Below are 13,919 nucleotides of genomic sequence, written 5' to 3'. Positions count from 1 at the left end.
AATGCGAGGATCACACTTCGACGAGAGTAACCGGGAGTACCCTTCGACCAATTAAATACCTCGTTACGATCCCCTCGACGCTGAACATTCTTACCCTTTACCACTGTTCGAGAGAAGAACGGAGGATTCGTGCGATTAGAATGGGTGGCATCGAGGTGCTTTTTTCCTTTATTGGAAATTCCATGTTCCTCTCGGTATCGTGTTAAGTGGTAGCACGTCTCGCGTCCTTCCCTCTCGTCGAATTCCTTCACCGTTTCCTCCATATTTTATTTGGATATTTTTCAACGTGTCCGTGATACGTTCGAAGTGTCATCGAGGACCCGAAAGTTATCTCAATCGTGTACACGTCGTGACTTCTTTCCAAACGGGACATTTTACATGAAAAATACTCACCTGTAACGTGTACCAAGATATATTCTACATGGATAGTAATAATCGGAGGGGTACGATAAAAATGAATAACTTTGTGGAGAGGGATTCAAAAATCATCGAAATCGAAGGATTTTCATGGGCGTGTTCACCTTGATAGGTATAGATAATTACATTCCAGTTTATAATTAATATTATTATAATATTAATTATAATTGTGGAATTAATATAATTAACGTGACGTTTAGCTCAATGAAATCCGGGCCCAAAGGGTAGGCGTCATGTAGGACATTTTACATCAAAAATACTCACCTGTAACATGTATCAAGATATATTCTACATGGGTAGTAATAATCGGAGGGGTACGATAAAAATGAATAACTTTGTGGAGAGGGATTCAAAAGTCATCGAAATCGAAGGATTTTTATGGACGTGTTCACCTTGATAGGTATAGATAATTACATTCCAGTTTATAATTAATATTATTACAATATTACAACGTACGGTAACAGATCAGACTGATGCTCGAAAACAGTTAAAACTTCAATAATCAAACTGTTTTATAACAGAGATTATAACAATCCTGACCAACTCTCGTAGTGTCTGATAGGAACTAAAACGCAATCACAATTGTAACTGACAAAACATCATTGCGTGATATAAACGTGTTTGGTCCGATTTGCTGTCCACGAGTCTGGCACGTGATATTCATGTTCGACCCAAAATCTTCATCACGAGTCAGACACGTTAAAGTACAGAAAGGTGTTAATATTAATTAAATTAATATTAACCACGCGAAAAGTAATTAATATTATTACAATATTACAACGTACGGTAACAGATCAGACTGATGCTCAAAAACAGTCAAAACTTCAATAATCAAACTGTTTTATAACAGAGATTATAACAATCCTGACCAACTCTCGTGACGTCCTGATAGGAACTAAAACGCAATCACAATTGTAACTGACAAAACATCATTGCGTGATATAAACGTTTGGTCCGATTTGCTGTCCACGAGTCTGGCACGTGATATTCATGTTCGACCCAAAATCTTCATCACGAGTCAGACTCGTTAAAGTACAGAAAGGTGTTAATATTAATTAAATTAATATTAACCACGCGAAAAGTAATCACGAACGAAAACTCTGGACGAGTCATTCGATGCCTTTGATAATTCCAGTTAATTGTTATAGAACAAAAGTACGAGAATTCTCGTAATAAGCCGATCGAGTTTGCGTAACAATAATAGCGATCGCGACGAAATCTACAATTTGGAAAAATCACCCTCGGATTATCCCTTATCGCCGAAGGATCCAAAGAAGCAACGGAAACTGCATAAACTCGCGTTAAACCTTACAGATGTCTACGTTACCGACTGACAGCGACCAGCTTAGGTCTCATTCACAGACTCGCGGTGAAAAATTCGCGCGTGAGAGTCATTCCGCTCGTCATTGGTCTCTGACCAATAGCACCCTGACTCACCGAACTCCTCCAGTGACGGCAACTTCCGCGACTTCTTAAGGATTCAATTACCCAGGGTCCATCACGGGATTCCAGGATCGCGTGGGTTCGTGGGGAATCGGAAACTCGCGTTCTCATGGTATCCTGCTGGATTCCGACGCGCGATACTTCCTAAGTGGGTTCCCCGATAACGCTGGATGCTCGTAAAGTAGCTTGGTCCGGGGTTTCAGTAAATTCTCGCCGCTTTCCCGGCGATTCCGCGTTAGATTCCGCATCTAACGAGCGCGACCCCTGACTCGCGGAGGGCTGGACAATCGCGGAACGTCGAGCAGATAACCTCGAACGCGAGGGTATCGGCTTTCTTATTGTCGTCCCGGCTGCAAGGGAACGTAACGCGAGACGTAGCCGCAGAATGTCGCGGCCAGATTACGACACCCATTTCCACGTACATTCTCGCCCCGGCGTAACGGTTATGAACGGATGTAAGAGACGTTGCAGATCGTCTTGGTGCGTCCGCGCTGCCGAGGAAATCGGAGAGGAGTTGGCTGAACTCGACGCGGAATTGTACAGATGTTGGTCTCGCTTCGCGGGTTCGCGACGCGGTGTTCAGGTGTCTCGGTTTTCGAGATTGGGACCTCGATTCATTAGGAGCTTCCGTCTATGGAGAGAATGTCGTTGTAGGGCCTAAACTGATGGGAACTAAAACTTAATCGCGATCGTAACTGACAGAACATCTGTTCAGTGATGTTCGCGTTTGGTTCGATTTGCTATCCACGAGTGTGGCTCGTGATATTCATGTTTGGGCCGAAATCGTCATCACGAGTCAGACTCGTTAACCTTTTCACTCCTGGGTTATGAAGAGAGTAGCAAATGCCCTATCCTGAATTAATTTCACAAATTTTATTTTTGTTTAAATCTAATAAAAACATTCTAAGCTTACCTGAGGTGATAAAGATATTACCAAAAGATAAAGATAATACCAAAGTTCAGAAGTCGCTAAATATTTTATTTGCTTACGCTAAGGAAGAACCAGCCACGACACACGATTTTCAGAGCAGTCCATACAGGCTATCTGCAGCATCATGCAAATTTCTTTGTTTATTATTATATATTATAAATTTAATATTTTACGTATCGTTCTAGGCAGCAAATATTTAGAAAATACACGAATACAAAATCACATTTGGGGCTGTCCGAACTGAGATGTACGAAGTGCACACAGACGCGAAATACATAGTCTCGTAATTTTTTTGACAGAGGGTAGAATAATGCAGGGATTGTATTGAAAAAAATTCTTCTATTATCCTAAGAGATGGCAGGACACATCAGAACACTTGGATCGCGTTTAGGAAGAATTTTCCAAGCTCTAACAGCTTTGAAATCCATGGACGTTGTATCACGTCCGCAGTCCAGCAGTCATGTTGTAGCGTGACGTCATACAACGTCTGCAGGAGTGAAAGGGTTGAAGTACGAGATGGGGTAAATTCGGGGTTCGTTTCGCGAAACAGGGGACTCGAATGATCCGAGATGGTACACGTCAGTGGTGTCTTATAGATTGGTGGATGATCAAGACCGAGTCTGGGTGAAGTTAGAGGGTGGTAGATCCTCTCACAGTGGTACGAGAACACGCTTGTTCATATATCTTAGATGGATAAGATATATAAGCTCGAGGAAGGGATTTTCGAAGCATAAGCATATTTTTATGATTGCGATATTTAATTTGTAACGAAGCATCTTCCTTTCGAGACGTTCGAGATCTTGCTTTTAATTATTTCACTTAGGAACGCCATTGTCTATCGAAGCAGCTTCCACTTGGCAAGGAAATATTCGTTTCTTGCCCACCATCTTGCTGATGGGTTTTTTCTCGAACCGTCCACCCTAGCCGTCTTCGTACCTCGAAGAATGAAGCAAAGGGGCCGAGCTCGTTGTTCAGCGACACCGCATGTGTCTCTAATGGGCTCGCGGACAGACTGGTGGCACTTATCTCCTCCGCAGTCCTCTGCTCTTTTGTGCGACTCTCCTCGGCCAAGCGCGGGATCCCTCTCGTTGAATGATGGACGCGTTTACTTACTCCCTATCGTTTGGCAAACCTCGGCCTTGGACGTCTTCTTGCTCGCAGAGCCTGCAGGTATTCGATGAATCGCATCGTTGTAGCCATCCGTACCTTAGACGATCTTCTACAAATTCCTCGTTTACCCTTTGCGGATGCAGCGGTTTTAAGTAAACCGTATCGTGGGGCCCAGTCGCTGCCAAGATAATCATTCAGAACTACCATCGTTTATTTCTACTTAAACTAGACTTCCGATCATAGCGACACTGGCAATACGACATAAAACAATCCACGACTTAACTTGGGGTATGGGTCCTACGGGCGCAACAGCGAGCCTATATATGTGTTTCTCGGCCATAGCAAGGCCCAGCCGTTGCCGCGATAGTCGTTCAAAATTACCACTGCTCCTTTCTACTAAAACTCGATTTCCGATCATAGCGACGCTGGCAATAAGACATAAAACAGTCCACGACTTAACTCGGGGTATGGGTCCTACGGCCGCAACAGCGGGCGCATATACAGTGCTGGACAAAAGTATTGGCATAGCATGGTCGTTGTAGTAAGTGCTGATAACTACTAAACAAATTGATTTGAAGGAAAAACTTGTTGACATATTCATTTATTATCTATTCTAGTTTATTACATTCTACTATGTAATAAAAGTAGAATAGGAAAAACTTTTTGACACATTCATTTATTATCTATCCTAGTTCTACCACATAGTAGAATGTAATAAATTAGAATAGATAATAAATGAATATGTCAACAAGTTTTTCCTATTCTAGTTTTATTACGTAGTAATTTGTTAAGTAGTTATAAGCACTTGTACCACAACAGCCATGTTGTGCCAATACTTTTGTCCAGCATTTCTCAGCCATAGCAACGCGTTTACGTGGGACACGTTTATGAGTCCCTCGGCCCTATCAGTTTTCGCTGAACGCATATATGAGTTCCTGGGTCAAACTGATTTGGTTTCCGCTGAACGCATATATGCGGTGCTCGTCAGCAAAGGGTTAGTATCGCACCTGCTCTTCGATATCGCGCTATAGAGAGTCGTCAAGATAAAGATAAAGATTCCTCGTCACCGAAGTAGCCTTCAGCTAATACCCCCGATTTGCGTTGAAGAAAAGTCACGAGATTCCGCGCGTGTGCCGCAGGGAGCATCGGCATCTTCGTCCCAAGCCCATTCAAAGAGGCGCTCCGTTCGTCCAAATAGCTCCGTTCAAACAGTCTGAGTCCTCCAGAGAGGGGTTAGTTCGGAAACGGTGTCGATTCCCGATCCCGAGCGATACACGCGGACGCGAAGAGGATCGAGAAGCGATCCGAGTCTTGCCGGGTTGCCTTGACAAAGGGGCGGATTTGCCAGGGTGTGGTTGCGCGCGGATGGCGGACACAACGAAGAGACGAAGATGCGATGAGGAGACAATGCGAGGATTACAGACTCGTCGCGTCAAGGCCCATCATCGCGTTCTCCCCGCGAGTGCTCCGGTTCGCTCTCGTGGCTCACAAAAGGGTGCTTTTTCACACGGAAATGCCAGCACGACACTCGGGGCCGGATTAATCGAGCGGAACGGAGTAGCGCGCGCGCGTGTTCAGAGCACTCGTCGAGCGCGGCCACGATCCGCGATCGTTTCTCATTGTTCCGTGTTCGCCGCGTGATTCCCAGCCGAACGATTCCTCGGCGTGCTCCTGATTAAAGCCGTGATTACGAAACCGGGAACCTGTTACCGTTCCGCGATCCAACTGATCGGCTGTCGATTGCTTTTTCGCCGCGAAAGGGATCTTTCGACACAGGGGATTGACCTTTTCGCTTGTTCGCCGTTTTAGAACGGAGAGACACGCACCGTTTGGTCGAACGAGGTGGAGAGGGTCGGAGAAGAGGTAGCAAATTGTAAATTTCACCTTTTTCCTTATTAAGATGATACCTGCAAATCGTTATCTTTGTATCGGAAGTTTGAGTATCTAGACATAGGTGTGACACCTAGTGCACGGTTGGCATTTTGGGCGTTTTTTTGCTTTTTTGTGACTCTAATGTAACAGCAGAGATCAGAGTCCAGTTACCAGAGAATCGTTGTACCGCAAATACTTGCTTTGTAATAAAGAATTATAAAAATAATACCACTACGCGTGATTTATTAAGTCAAAGTATTCTAACAGATACTATTGAGATTATGGGTTCTAATAGTAAAATAACTATAACGATATATACAGTACTGGACAAAAGTATTGGCTCGGCATAGTCTCTGGCTCTTATAGGTCTTTTATTTTACAAGGAAGGTATATGTTTCTTCTAATGCTTCTCCTGTGAGCCCAACCGACCCCTCTAAGACGCATCTGCAGCTGTACCCGACTCCTCAGAGAGTGTCAAGAGGGTACGCGACGCGGTTCGCACAAACCCCCAACTCCCATCGAACGTTTACGTAAAACATTCCTTCTAGGAGCTTACATCTTATGAACTATTTATTCGTATCTTATACCCTAGATTGATTTTTGTCTATAGCTAAACTTATCTTTTCAACAGATACATTCCTCGGACTTTATTGATCCCGGGATGTCCAAAATTTGGGAAATTGCAGGCTATAAAGAGAGGTTATAAGCTACAAAGGATTTTCTGTTTAGAGTCGACTGATACATTTTTACGTTGTTTAGTCGATGATAATGGGTGCCGTGCGTAATTATTATGTATAACACGTTTATCGCGTGGGTGACTCATTGGTGAGTCACGGGTCGCGGGAATAGTCGGTCTATTTAGTTAGCCAGATTTTTGTTAAAGCTACGATTCTTTGCCTCCGAGTACACCAGCGAGACGGGATTTCACAATCCGCTGCTTATCTCGGATAACACTGGCGCGTGTGTATCGGAAGTACCGAGAATCGACGCGTGTCTGAAACGCCATCGCGGTAATCCAACGAAAGGCTTTATACGCGCTAGCCGAGCTCAGCTGAAAGGAAAATTTACTACGCGAGGAAAAGTTAACGTCGTTGGAAGTCGCGTACACGTATCACGGTGCTGCACCATTGAACGAGCGCTGGCACGCGAAAGCTGCACGAGTGCTCGGACGAAAAGCTTTACGTGACCAAGCGGGCTGACTGCGATCGCTTGACCGTGACCGCACGTAACCCCTGGTCCTTTCAGTTTCTTCGCCACGTTTTCTTCCTCCGTTGCCTCCCACGGACGTGATCCCGGCTGCTCCAGAAACTTTTCGACTCGTTGCACCTGGCAACTTCGAAAGCAGCAACGTCCAGGGAGCTTTCCGGGAGATCGAAAATTACGATGATGATGCCTCTTTGATGTCAAGCAAGCCTCGATGTCTAGGGAAAACCTATCCACGGGATACTCTGTGGGATACTTTCAGAGGACCCGGTAACGGGACTAGAAGACGAAGCTTCGTTGGTGGAAGCTCGTTACCACGAAGATTATCTCGATCTAGCGTCTAGCCCACTGTCAGAGCAGACTTCACGCTAGGATTGAGCCACGAAATATTCTTACTTTTTTTCCTTTATCTGCTCGTGTATCTAGCTAGAGCGTGGCTTTTAAGCGTCTTTAAATCGTTCCATTACCGTTTCTCACGGTTTTTCGTTGTCCAAGTTTTATACGAACGACCATCACCTAGACGGTGTCAAAGTTCAGCTACAAAATGTTCTTACTTCTTTTTTTCCTTTATCTTCTCGTGTATCTAGCCAGAGCGTGACTTTTAAGCGTCTTTAAATCGTTCCATTACCGTTTCTCACGGTTTTTCGTTGTCCAAGTTTTATACGAACGACTATTGCCTAGGCGCTGTCAAAGGTGTGTAGCCCGTTCGGCCGGGGAGACGGCTGGGATTTGAAAATACCGCAGTTTCGGAGGTCGTGGATTTTCTGGAAGATCCCGGTGTTTAGATAGAGACGAATGCGGGTCGGGACGGCTGTGATTCAGCTGCTTTCGCTTTCCATTTTGCCCGCGCGAGGACTGCGCCGCGAGTGAAACACGTTCTTCGTATCGTTATTCGACGCCAATGACTAAGTCTTTTCCTCGAACGATTTTTTGTACGGTGATTTCATTTGGCTGCGATCGTACTGGCATTTTCACCGTTCCGATTTTCCACGATACCGAGAAGTCTCGTTATACCTCTCTTGTTTCAAAATTCCATTCAACGTTGAACCTAATGACAGAGTATAGAGATGGGAGAGTACCGAAACTTGTTAAGTGTAATGTCTTTGAAAATTTCTTTCATCGAGTAATGGCGGAAATATCGAGAAGAGAAGTGAAATAAAAATATCCTTGAGAAACAAAATTTTGTTAAGGCTACGAAATGTCAAAATTAGAATCAAATTACTCAAATTTATAGTAAAGTCAAAGTGGCTAGGACAATCCTATAGATTTTGATTACTTTATTTATGCAAAATTCTTAGCTCACCACGATATTAGTCGAAAGTGATAATAAAATCAAATTATTCAATCAAAATCTATTGTAAAGTCAAATTAGCTAGGATAATTCTATAGATTTTGTTTCCTTTATTTATACAAAATTCTTAGCTCACTACGATATTAGTAAAAAATGTTAATAAAATTGAATTATTTAATCAAAATCTATAGTAAAGTCAAATTAGCTAGGATAATTCTATAGATTTTGATTTCTTTATTTATACAAAATTCTTAGCTCACCACGATATTAGTCGAAAGTGATAATAAAATCAAATTATTCAATCAAAATCTATTGTAAAGTCAAATTAGCTAGGATAATTCTATAGATTTTGTTTCCTTTATTTATACAAAATTCTTAGCTCACCACGATATTAGTCGAAATTGTCAATAAAATCGAATTATTCGATAAAAATCTGTAGTATTTAAATTTTAATCGGAGCAAGTAACCAGCATCGTTTCTTGCGTTTTATTCGATCCGAACATTTATTGGGTGAGCAACGTGCAATCAAATGCCGTGTTGATTTACGTTTTATTTTCAAGTAAGCTGAGGCAGGGAGTCGGTGAGTTTAGTACTTAATCTGTTATCGCTGGTGGGAATTCAGAGACCCTCCGAGTGCACTTATTTTTATCGTTGCCGTCCCAAATCGTGAGCAGCCGCTTTTATTTTCGACGACGAGACAGTTTCATTGACATACACGGCGCCCCATTTCTTTCGCGTTTCGAGGGTGAACCGTGCTCCCTTTATGGAGTGATTACTCGCGCTTCAAGATGAAGTCGGGGTTTTCGGATGGCTTGTCACCGTCCCTGACACGTCGCATCCCTATTTTCTCCTTTCTTAACGACTATCGTATTTCGCGCTTTCATTCGCCAACATCTGTTCCCGCTGAATAACCGTTTAGAAGATTGCAAGAAGAGACGATTATTCGGGAATTTATACTTTCCTCCATTTTTGAGAGCTAAGAGGAACAGTGGTAGCACTTGCCTTGATTTTTAACTCAATTTTTGTGGTCGAGGACTATACTCATTCGTAGTAGCGAAAGGGTTAAAGACCAAACTTACAAAGACTTAAACGATTATTTCCAGACTCTTTATCGAAATTTTATAAGCTTATAACGATAACCACGAATTTACAGCTTCGCCATCAACGTCGTGCCTACCGATTTTCCCACGAGCCAGTGCAATTTTAACTCGATTTCACCCCGTTTTGCCACCCTGCGCTTTTTATTTTCTCGCGATCCGCCCTGGATTAACCGTTTGAGTTCCAGAGGCTTTCGAAAGAACACGGTCGAAAAAGCCTGAACAGCGCGATAACGCTTGCCTTGATCAAGTGCGACGAAGTCCAAACGGCGCGATAGCGCTTGTTTAATTTTATGTCGAAATCCCAATCGTCGCAATAGCGTTTGTTGGTGCTATGTGACATACGTGCATCGGCAAAGTTGATCGCGTCACTTCGACTGAAGAGCGCGATCGCGCTGCTTGGGACTCAAACGGTTAAACCCCGGGATATAGCTACAATTCTTTGTTTAATTAACACAATGCCTAAGTGTACACGCGGCATGCTAATTGTCAGCTCTATCCAGGACCCAGCGTCTCACATCCGCGACGACGATCCTGTGGTTTCGTAAGGAAATACGACGAACAAAACCTAGTGCCTGTAATTTCAAAAAATGTTTTACGTATTTCCCGGAAAAAGAATCGAATAAAACAAATTTCACGCGTTGAAACAAATTTTTCGAAATTTAACCATTTGCACTCGAGAGACGTTCCTTAGTCGCCATTTAATCAGATTCTACAAATCGATGTTGATTAATATCTCTGTAACGAAAAGATCGCCGAGTGCAAAGGGTTAAAATTCATCCACGAGTTTGTTCCAGAACGCTTTATATTCTTGAGAACATTCTTGGCTTGATCCCTAAGTTTCTACACGCGTTTGAACTTCCTCTTCGCGCGCCATTAGAACATTCCTGCGTGAGCTCGTAATGGCATTCCAATATGAGCAACAAACGATCAACGTCGAAACAGCGTTTCTCGCTTTCCGATATCTATATCTATAAATAATCTGGATCGTTCGAAGTAGCCATCCGATTATCTGACCTGTTTCCTCGATATCCAAAATTAGAGACATAAATGAACCCGTTTATTTTGAAAGTGGCGTAAATCCATTTTGAAAAAAATCGAGTCAGCTACCTCGATAGTTAGATTTTTACATAATTCTTTCCATTCTGAAGCAACTCGTTACAAATATATTTAAAATAATTAAGATTTCGTTATACGAAAATTTGCTTATATAATTTGGTTAACACTAGAACTACCCAGTCAAAATGACTGGTCCCAGAATTTTCTTTTTGCAATCACCGAACACATACACCTGCTTTAAAAATAAAATTGGTATGAACTCGTATTAAGAAATAATTGTAATCAATATATTCACTCGTATTCATCGTACCGCTGAAATTACTATAATCTGTGCACGTTATAGTTAGGTACCCATTAAAGATCGGTAGTTCTAGTGTTAATGAAGCGATGAAAAAGTTTATTTTGAAAGTGACATAAGTCTATTTTAAAAAAAAAATCGAGTCAGCTATCTTAATAGTTACAATTTTGCATAATTCTTTTAATTCTGAAGCAACTCGTTACAAATATATCTAAAATTATTAAGATTCTGTAATACGAAAATTTGCTTATATAATTTGGTTAACGAAGCGACTCAAAAATTTATTTTAAAAGTGACATAAGTCCATTTTCCAAAAAAAGTCGAGTCAGCTATCTTAATAGTTACAATTTTGCATAATTCTTTTAATTCTGAAGCAACTCGTTACAAATATATCTAAAATCATTAAGATTCTGTAACACGAAAATTTGCTTATATAATTTGGTTAACGAAGCGACTCAAAAATTTATTTTAAAAGTGACATAAGTCCATTTTCCAAAAAAAATCGAGTCAGCTATCTTAATAGTTACAATTTTGCATAATTCTTTTAATTCTGAAGCAACTCGTTACAAATATATCTAAAATCATTAAGATTCTGTAACACGAAAATTTTAGAAAGTGGCGTCAGTCCCATTCTCAGAGTTTCAAATGCACATGGAAAATATTATGCAATAAAATTCCTGTCTCACCCCTCTGATACCTTCGCATTCCGGACACGATCGGAATCGTTTCAGTCTCTAGCTAGCTGGAAAGCTCCCACTCAGTTTTCTTCTAAACCGAGTGCACCCTTCGTGTGAGCTTGGAAATTTTCTATCTTCGAATTCGATCGACTCCTGCACCACCGCATAGGCGTAAAAATCTCGCGGTTTTCAAGGGAACGGCCACGTTCCTGCAACTTCGATTGCCTCGACCGGGGTTTCCGTTTGCAGGTAAACCGAGTAGCCGGGGGATCGGTCGTGTAATCTGCGCGAACGTGATCGGGTATGTAGGAGCTCGAGTCGCCGCTGCCGGGGTCGTCGCATTAGAACTATTCGTGCTTAGATCGCGAAGGTTGCGAGCAGAATGCAATCCGCAGATGTCGAGCAGCTGCCGCGGCAAATTGCTTTCGTGTCTTGCATTTAATCCCGCATTGGTAGCTTCTCTAGCCAGCGCGGACGAACGGGGACGCCACAGCTGGCAGGGACTTTCGAATTCGACAATGCTCTCGTACGTGTGCCCGGGAATAATATTTTCCTGTTCAGCTCGGCGGGGACACGGGCGCAGACGTGCTTCCTGTTTCACGACCTTCGCGTTCAGTTTCACGATAGCCTTCGTGCCGCGTGTTTTCCTTTTCGCCACGCGGCCCACGTGTGTTATTCTTGCGTCGCGGACGTTTCGAGAAGTTTCTACAGTGTTTTTCGAAGTGCGTGCAAGTTTGGATCGCGAGGAAATGCCGCAGCGAGGCTAGAAACCGAGTCTACTTCAAGGTAAATTATTATTTTAATAGCGGAGAACAATATCGCGCGTTTTCTAGTAGATAATAGCTGGTAGATAATTTCTAGTAGAAAAATATTTTATCGAGGAATACTTGCACGCGGTTAATCGTATGCCATACGTGGGCTTCGTTTCCGGGAGAAACGAGAAAACGTGTTTACTTTGATTTTACGCTGTAGGTACTTGGGATCGATAATTAATCGCGACGTTGTAAGAATGATCAAGAAAGTAATTGTAGAAAAATAATCGAAACGATTACTATACGCGAATATATCGTGATCCATTGCGTCTATCGTGACCCAACGAACTTTCCAACTACGAATATCGAACTATCGTTGAACCCCCATGTATCCCTACTCTTTAGCTGGCTGCTGGATATTTTCCATTTAATTTTCCTGAAATTTTTGTTTATCGACAACGCAGTCTGGATCGAATTTCGCGCAATCCACGGAACCGGGGGTGCTTAGGGGTGGTTAAGGCGGCCAAGGGTGGGCAGGGGTATCGAAGGAAACTTTGGAATTCCGGATCGTTACGCGAAGCACGTTTCGGTCGATGGAGTTCGTTTCGCTCTCGAGTCTGCCCGGTAACTTGGCTTAATCGCTCGTACCCTAGTCGCGATTTTATCGGACGATATTTCATCGAGGGGGAGAAGTCGGCCTTTAACGATGGACAAGCGTAAAAGTTTCGTAATAATTTCGAGAACTTGGTTGGAATCACGTCGAGTGGGGGACAGATCGAAAATCGAGCGACTGTCGGTGGCAATTATTTCGTGAAAAGGAAGAGGAAGAGAACGGACGAGTAAAGGGGGGTTCCCCAGGGGTCGTGAGACGCGGCGCTTTCCGGTGCTTTTATTTTACGGATTCCTTCGTGCCGTTGCTCGTGCAACACGGCTCGATATCGCGTTAGGTTCCCGGCCGCCATTGTCCAACGGATTGCCTCGTAAAATCTAATACTTTGTATTCGGATTAGACGGGTTTAGGGGGTCGCGACAAAGGCCTCCAACCTCGGGGGCGCGGTAGAAATCATTTCGTTTCCTGACCAAGTCCGAGTCAAAGGGAGAACGTGAATCGAGATGCTGTTATGGCCTTTTCCATTCGCGTCCTTATCGTCCGGACAAATAACCGTGGTCCTTGAATCCCGAAAAAGGTTATTTCCGATGGGACTTTTACGCGTGATTATTTCCTGCGTTGAGAGCGTTTTAATTCGTCAACGGAAAATTGCATCGACCAGTGGAGCGCGATGGTAATTGGTAAAGCGACGAGTAGGGTTTCGTGGAAACGTATTTAATTTTCTTCAGTTTACTATCGAATGCTTCCCGGAGAGATCTGCATTCGATTCGGTTACGAGACAGCCACGAGGTGTTAAAACCTGATGCGTCTATATGACGGATTCGAAGCACTTTCTATTAACCCTTTGCACTCGAGAGGTAACTCTCGTTGTCAGTCACCGTTTGTTTCAATACCTGGAAGCCTGAGTAACGAGTATGAGATATTACTAGATTAGAAATAACTCCACACGAAATATTGAAATGAAATACACGCGATTTTCCCTTTTTATTTTAACATAAATGGTAACATTAAGATAAGAAAAATATAAGAAAAGCTTCGAATTGTTATATCTTCATAACGAGGAAATTTTCCAGTGCACGGGGATAATAATTTGTACAGCCAATTGCATTTCCTACCACGTTAAACGTGGAATTGGTACTGTTGATTTTAATCATCTTAC

General features: G+C 42.8%; 1 protein-coding gene across 5 annotated transcripts in view; it reads left to right on the top strand.

Annotated features, from left to right (window-relative positions):
* LOC108555816 (amyloid beta A4 precursor protein-binding family B member 1-interacting protein) overlaps positions 1 to 13,919 on the top strand; it is a 179,671-nt gene that overhangs the window by 68,974 nt on the left and 96,778 nt on the right. Inside the window, exon 1 of one of the 5 annotated variants that reach the window (XM_017911642.1) lies at positions 12,110 to 12,184. The exons of the other annotated variants lie outside the window; for them this stretch is intronic. The gene's annotated coding sequence lies outside the window, so the exon portion shown is untranslated. Of the gene's footprint in view, positions 1 to 12,109; positions 12,185 to 13,919 lie in introns of those variants that run through there. 5 annotated transcript variants of the gene reach the window in all.

Source organism: Eufriesea mexicana, unplaced genomic scaffold (genome assembly GCF_001483705.2).
Source record: "Eufriesea mexicana isolate 0111107269 unplaced genomic scaffold, ASM148370v2 scaffold302, whole genome shotgun sequence".
NCBI classification, from domain to species: domain Eukaryota; kingdom Metazoa; phylum Arthropoda; class Insecta; order Hymenoptera; family Apidae; genus Eufriesea; species Eufriesea mexicana.
This window is presented reverse-complemented; position numbering and strand designations above follow the sequence as displayed.